Source organism: Geotrypetes seraphini, chromosome 10, assembly GCF_902459505.1.
Source record: "Geotrypetes seraphini chromosome 10, aGeoSer1.1, whole genome shotgun sequence".
Classification (NCBI taxonomy): domain Eukaryota; kingdom Metazoa; phylum Chordata; class Amphibia; order Gymnophiona; family Dermophiidae; genus Geotrypetes; species Geotrypetes seraphini.
The window spans coordinates 69018917-69026533 of NC_047093.1; the positions used below are offsets into that span (position 1 = coordinate 69018917).

The 7617-nt window shown below is 38.7% G+C and overlaps 1 protein-coding gene across 6 annotated transcripts in view; it reads right to left on the bottom strand.

Annotated features, from left to right (window-relative positions):
• The window catches only part of ZBTB34 (zinc finger and BTB domain containing 34), a 34060-nt gene extending 27559 nt beyond the window's left edge, over positions 1-6501 (bottom strand). For 3 of the 6 annotated variants that reach the window (XM_033959789.1, XM_033959787.1, XM_033959784.1), the window contains exon 1: positions 6415-6501. The gene's annotated coding sequence lies outside the window, so the exon portion shown is untranslated. The other 3 variants (XM_033959790.1, XM_033959788.1, XM_033959786.1) reach the window with 1 other exon arrangement.
• Positions 6502-7617: the final 1116 nt, after the last annotated feature.

Here is a 7617-nt window from a genome sequence, read left to right on the forward strand (position 1 = left end):
TTTGCAAATTCTCTAATGCAAGGTCATTGTAGAGAATCTGAAAACTGGACCACTTAGAGGTAGGTGCCTTTAGGTCTGGGGACTAGATGCATTAAAGTCAGCGATTATCTAATGATTGTCGCTAAATCAGTTTTAACTGGTTTAGCGACTATCGTACTTACCAACCCGATGCAGAAAACGGCTCACCATGTGGTTTTCTGCATGATTGCTCATTCTCTGACCCAGCTATGCAAATAAGGTCATCAATATTGAAATGGCATATAAACTAGCCGAGCTATTGATGTTATAACATTGCTTCGTGATGCACAAAAAAAGGCAAACACTTTAGCGATCCGAAAAAAGTGGTGTGTCTTACCAAAAGTTCAGCCCTTAAATTAATATATTTATAACTGGCACGGGGACACCTCCAACTCGCGCCAGTGAAAATTGGCAGAAGGGATTCCCACTCCTTCCTGCCACCAGATGCTTCCCTGAACCTCCCCATCTACTGAAACGAACCCCCCCTCCCCCCCGTGAACCTTTGTGAAACGTTGAGTGCAGGAGAGATGCTTGGTCCTTCCTGCTCTGAGGCCTGCCAAACCAAAATGAAGGCCTTCCCATCCCTGGTGCATCAAATGATGTACCAGTTGGGGCCTAAGGCCCTGATTGGCTCAGATGCATAAGGCCCATCCCAAACTTTGGAAGCTCTGCCCAAGGATTAAGACATGGATTTTGCATTTGCTGCAAGACTGTACTGAATTATGATACCCCAAAAGATTTCCCCTCTCTGTATTACACTAGAAACCACCTTCCTAACCACATCAGTAGCAAACTGTACTAGCTAATAAAACTATTTTTTCTGATTTGAGTCTTCATCATGCAAGAAATAACAAGTCCACATGGATTTAACTTTTGGACCAAAGTTCCCAAACAATTAAAAACCCAATTTGATGAAGCCAACAGTGTGGTACTTTTATCCTGGCATCAAGAAAATGATAGTCTGTGATAGAAAAAATAGATATGTGTAAAACTTAGTCTGCTCGGGATTATTCTTATAAATATTCAAGGATTCTTACAGCATTATCACCTTTTAAAATATCTATTTCAGCAGTGATTTCTCAAGGACTTTTAAATCATCATGTGAAAGTGTATTTTAATAGAACTACAAAAAATATGCTAATCAACAGAATTCAAAGAGAAAGCTGTTTAGTCAAACACTGAACACTGAAGGGGTAATCTGGGAAATTAGAAACCTATAAACTTGACTTCAGTGATGGGCAAGATAGTAGAAACTCTTATAAAGAATAAAATCACAGAAAACATGTCAACAAGGTTTAATGGGACAGAGTCAAGAAAGTCTTACCTCACTAATTTGCTTCATGTCTTTGAAAGTATGAATAAACATGTGGATAAAGGTGAGAAGGTTAACATGGTATATCTAGATTTTCAGAAAGTTTTGACAAAGTTCCTCATTAGAGGCTCCTGAGAAAATTGAAGTCATGGGATAGGAGCTAGGAGGCAATGTTCTGTTATGGATTAAGAACTGGTTATTTAATAGGAAACAGAAAGCAGGTTTAAATGACCATTTTTCTCAATGGAGGAGAGAGAATAGTGTAGTACTGCAGGGATCTGTACTGGGACTAGTGTTATTTAACATGTATAAATTATCTGAAAATCAGAACAAGTGCAGAAGGCACAAAACTATTCAAAATAGCTATAACAAATTTGGACTGTGAAAAATTGTAGAAGACCTTAGAAAACTGAAAGGCTAAGGCATCCAAATGGCAGATGAAATTTAATGTGAACATATGCAAAGTGATGCACATTGGGAAGAATCATCCAAATCATAGTTACCAGATGATAGGGTCCACCTTAGGAATCAGCACCCCCCCCCCCAAAAAAAAAAAAAGTTGTAGACAATATACTGAAATCTCCTGTTCAATGTGTGGCAGCAGCAGACAAAAAAACAAACAGAATGCTAGGAATTATTAGGAAAGGAACTGTAAATAAGATCTTTGCATTACTCGCTTGGCAAAAGGAGAATTAAGCATTAAAGAGACATTGCTGGAACAATGCCCCATAGATTACTATATCCAGTGCTGGGAAAAAGATTTAGAGGTTACATATGAGAAGAAAGATTGTGAAAGAAATTTTAAATATCTGCTCAAAGTAGCTATAGCAAACAACTTAGTAGAAAATGGTCATAAAGGCCCCAATTCTCGTAGGGACACCGAAAGTAAGGCGTCCTACCACCGCCTAACTTAATTGGTTTAATTGGCAATAAATAACACAATAATTGACCCTGTCATTTAAAACCAATTAAAAACAAATTTTTAAAAATGCAGGCACTTACAGAACAGGCTACCAATGTCCTATCCACAAAGGCTCCTACTGGTGCCTATGGTCAAAGTGGGTGTGGCTTGTGCCAAAAGTGACTGTAAGCACCGGTAGGAGCCCCTTTGGACAGGATTCTTGTGTAAAGTAGGCACCGGAAATGTAGGCCTGTAAAACCCTGGCCTACATTTCTAGTATCTACTTTACATGTGGCTGTGATTCTGTAACTGGCTCTGGTATATGACTGACACGCAACCAGTGCTGGTTTTGGAGGCGCCAGCCAATACCAGTGCCAGTTGCAGAATCCGGCCCAAAATGCTTTATCATTGGTGTAATATACCTTTGAGATTGTTGAAAATGTTTAACCATGGAACTGCTGAAGAAACTGTGGTAAAGTAGGGGACATGTTCCACATATGGTGGTCATGCCCCAAAGCCATTCTATATTGAATTCATATCTTGAAGATGTTTTGCCAAATTACAGGACACCAACATCCACTCAAAGCTGAACATTATTGCATATTAAACAATTTGGTGTGAAGCCCATCTTATACAAATTAGCATCCAATATTTTTGTTATGGAATGGATAATGCTAGTGGCAATTTAGAAGCGATAATATACTTCGTCAATGGAGGCGATGCTCCACAAGCTGGATTATATATTCTTATCAAAACTGACTGCACTGTGAAATGGACAATTGGTAGCTTTTCATAAAGTGTAAGACAGTTATCAGAATTGGAAAGACCACAATGCCAACCAGGTGGGACACAATTAATTTTAAAATTAAAGACCTATTCTAAGAGAAATCTTCATATCTTTTGGTCTACTGGAATTCACTGCATTACAAGGGGGGAGGGTAGGTAAGCAGTAAGTACTAAGATAGAGGGATATGGGATATCAATGTGTAATAATCTATAGCTTGAATGTAACATTTTGGCTTTGTTTGCTTGTGTTCATATAATATTAATTCAAAAATATATAGAAAAGGTTCAAAGAAGAGTGACCAAAATGACAAAAGGGATGTAACTTCTTTCATATGAAGAAAGGCTAAAGAGATTAGGGCTCTTCAGCTTGGAAAAGACAGCTGAGGGGAGATGTGAATTGAGGTCTACAAAATCCTAAATGGTACAAAATAGGTAAAAGTGAGTCGATTTTTTACTCTTTCAAAAATTATAAAGACTAGAGGACACTAAAATGAAGTTACATAGAAATATCTTTAAAAAAAAATAGGATGAAATATATTTTCATTAAACAAAATAGTTAAGCACTAGAACTCTTTGCCAGAGGATGTGGTAACAGTAGTTAATGTATCTAGGTTTAAAAAAGGTTTGGATAAGTTCCTGGAAGAAAAGTCCATAGTCTGCTATTGAGGAAGCCACAGGTTGCCTGGAATTGGTAGCATGGAATGTTGCTACTATTTGGGCTTCTGTCAGGTACTTGTTACCTGGCTGCTGGACACAGGATACTGGACTAAGGGATCACTGCCCTGACAGTGAGCTATTCTTATGTTCTAAAGGACAGCATCTGTTCATAGTTGGTCAGTTTGGAATATGGATATTAAATAGAGATAAGTCAAAATTAGCTAGAAAATACTGAATATGCTTTCTTTGGGGAAGTTCAAACCTCAAAATAAGAACCATTTGGATTCCATTTACCGTTCTAAATATCTCTGTGATATTAATGTACAGGAGGTGAGCATAGTATTAAGTTAAGAGCTGCCCCTCACTCTCTTTTCACTTATCTTCCCCTATGCCTTCCCCCCTCCCCCCCCCCGCGAGCTCAGCTGGCTCTAAACATATCAAAAACAAGAACCATGCTATTTCCATGGAAAGAAGGATTGTCCATCGTGATAATGCCCAACTAGAAATAGTCACTATTGACCAAAAACTGTCCTTCCATGATCATATCAGCTCAGTTGTTAAAAACTGCTTCTACAAGCTCAGGATGATTAGATCGTTAGCAAAGTTCTTCAAGCCAGACTCACTAAACGTCCTGATCCAATTCCTAGTAATCTCCAAACTAGATTACTGTAACTTGTTATATAAGGGAATCTCACAAAAAGAAATATGAAGGCATCAAATGATTAAAAATATGGCTATTAAAATAATTACAAACTCAAAAAAAATACAATCACGTCACACCTCTTCTTAAGAATGCTCATTGGCTCCCAATAAACCATAGGATAATGTACAAAATAGCACTAATAATCTTCAAAATTTGATCATCAAAAGCACCAGCATTTCTAGTTAAATTTCTCATTCCTTACTCTTCATCCAGAACGCTTCAATCAAATGAACATCTTTTATCTGTCCCATCATTGAAAGTGATCAACACATGATGCACTAGTATTTTTTTCAATTACAGCTCCCCAAATCTGGAACACTTTGCCAGCTTATCTAAGGGAGGATAAAGTTTTGGAGAGATTTAAAGGATCTTTAAAAAGCTCTCTTTAAAATCGCATTTGAACTTTAAGAAATTGAACATGAACGCTATAAGAAACTTCTCTCTTTATAGTTAGGACTATCTTTTATTTTAGTCCCATACATCTGGTTCCAACCAATACCCTCCCCAATTTGTTTTTTCATTACATGTTCTTCTGTACTATATTATATTGTAGTTCCTGACCTCTCTATCCCAATGGTGAAGTAAGTCTGATTGTATTTGTCTAGGATTGTTAATCCCGCAATTTTAAATTGTATAATGCTTAGAAAACCGACAAGCATTTATATCAAATTTTAATAAAACTTGAAACTTGGTAAGTCTCTCCTATCTGTGCCCTTCTCCTCTGCCAACTCCAGACTCCATCCCTTCTATCTTGCTGCGCCATATGCCTGAATCCCTATGACGGGCTCCGACTGCCTTCAACTCCTAACTCCTCTCTGTTTGGGTTCTGCATCCCCAATCCTATATGTCACGTCTGTCTGTCCAAGTTAGATTGTAAGCTCTTCTGAGCAAGGACTGTCTATTAAATGTTAAAATGTATAGCGTGCATATGCCTTTCAGTGCTATAGAAAGATAAATAGTAGTAGTAGGTAATAGGCTCAGGAGTAATCTAAGGAAATACTTTTTTGCAGAAAGGGTGGTAGATGCTGGAGCCAAATCTGAATTCAAGAAAGTGTACCACAGGCATTTGGGAGATCTCAGGGAAAGGAGAAGATGGTAGATATTGCCAATGGGCCATTTGGCCTTTATTTCTCGTCATGTTTCTGTTTCTAAACCAGTATGGCACAAAAAGCCTACACCAACAGGATTGCTAAGGCCAATTTCATATTGCAGCTTTGCTGAAATCTTGAAAGAAGTCTTGGTGTCCAGAAATCGTTGTGCCACATATGTACAAGATAGAGAAAGTAAGAAATGACATGTTAGACAAATGGGGAAAACAAAAAAAGAAAGGAGATTCTGACAATAGATGAGAGACTGTCCAAAAGGGAAGAGAAACAAGAAAGTCCAGAGCATATACCCCACTGCACGCTATATGCTGCTGCAGGGCCGTGGAGTAGGTACAGCAAACCTTTTCGACTCCAGCTTAGTACCTGATTGTAAAAACCGCTTAGATAACCTTGATAGGCGGTATATAAAATCTAATAAACTTGAAACTTAGACTATACTAAGGTTTACATTTTTTTTTGCTCTGGATCTAAAGTAGTGATACATATATTTATATTTACCATTACCTTAGATCCAAGAAAAAGGTAGTATAGCTATCTATAAATATACAGTATAGTGGAAAAGTACTGATATACATAACTTTAGATCAAACAAAGATATGCCTACATAAGCATAAAATGATACATTTACCATATAGTGTAACGGTCTTTTTAAATTTTTTTATTTCAACCTGGAGTCAGAGTCAGCACATTTTTACGGACTCCGACTCCACCCAAAATTGCTTCCGACTCGGACTCCAAGTCCACTGCCCTCGCTCTAGGCGTGAGCGCGCCATACAAAAGTTTGTGGTTTTTTTTTCGCGCATACCTTCGGACTCCCGGCTCCCCCCTCCCCGGAGTCCTCCGTGCGTCGGCGTCTCCTCCTCCCCTCGGCTGCCTTCGGACTTCCTGCCGTCCGCTTTCCTCTCTTTCCCCCTCCCGCAGCCCTCCTTACTTGTTTCAGTAATCCGCTCCAGCAGGGACTCTTACAGGCAGCCTCGCGCATCGTCGGGGACCTTTCCTCCTCCAACGCAACTTCCGGTGGATGCGTCAGAGGAGGGGGGGGGGGAAAGGCCCCCGATGACGCGTGAGGTTGGCCGTGAGAGTCCCTGCTGGACAAGTGTCTTTTCCCTCACGTACACCTGTATTCAACTTATTTTTCAAGTTTTTGTTGTGCCTCCAGCATAGGTGCAGGAGGGACTGCAGAAAAGAATGATCTCACTTGCATAAATATTGTGTTGCCCATCTCGTTGACTTCCTGGTGTATAGAGGAGATTAATGTCTGTTAACGAATATACCTTCTTTGAAGTTGGTGCTTTTAGAATTTTATCACCTTTTAAGGCTTTGATCTGGTTGGGAATTTAAAGCTTCATTTGAACCTGGCTTTTTTACAGCAGGATTTACTGTTACCACATTCTTGAAAAGTTACCCTGAACTGTAGTATTAGAAAATACGTGTAAATATCTGCTATAATTGAAATAATTACTTTTGCTCTAGAAAATACGTGTAAATATCTGCTATAATTGAAATAATTACTTTTGCTCTGAGCAGTGACTTGGGGGGGGGGGGGAGGATTATAGTATTTGGCATAGGTATTGATCCCCATTCTTCTTTCAGTGGCTAAATTTTTGTCTGAGACAATACTAGTTTTATTCCATCCTGAGATAAATTGCTGCCTTTTTGAATATCAGTATCTCAATCTTCTGCCTAAAACATTCAATAAACAGTTTGGGGGGAAAAAAAGAAGCAGCCTGATGTTTTTGGTATAAGGTAATGTTATCCTAGGCTATGTGACACCTGGGGCTGATCATTTTTTAACACCTCCCATATAAAAAATAATTTTAGTAATTTTATTTATTTATTTAGTTTTATATCCCATCCTCCCCCACCCCCACCCCCACCCCCCGAGCTCAGAATGGGTTACAGTTTAACATTCACAGTGTTACAATATAACATTACTTAGGGTTACAATCTCTCCAATACTGTGGTGTAAACAAAAATGACTTTTCCTCTTTTAGGTCCTAACACCTGCTCTGGCAGGATACACATTTCAAATCTGCATATTGTAATCACAAAACAGAAAATACAATTATTTTTTCTACCTTTTCTTGTATGGTCATTTTATTATTCAAATAATGTTGGTCCCAGGCTCTGGTTT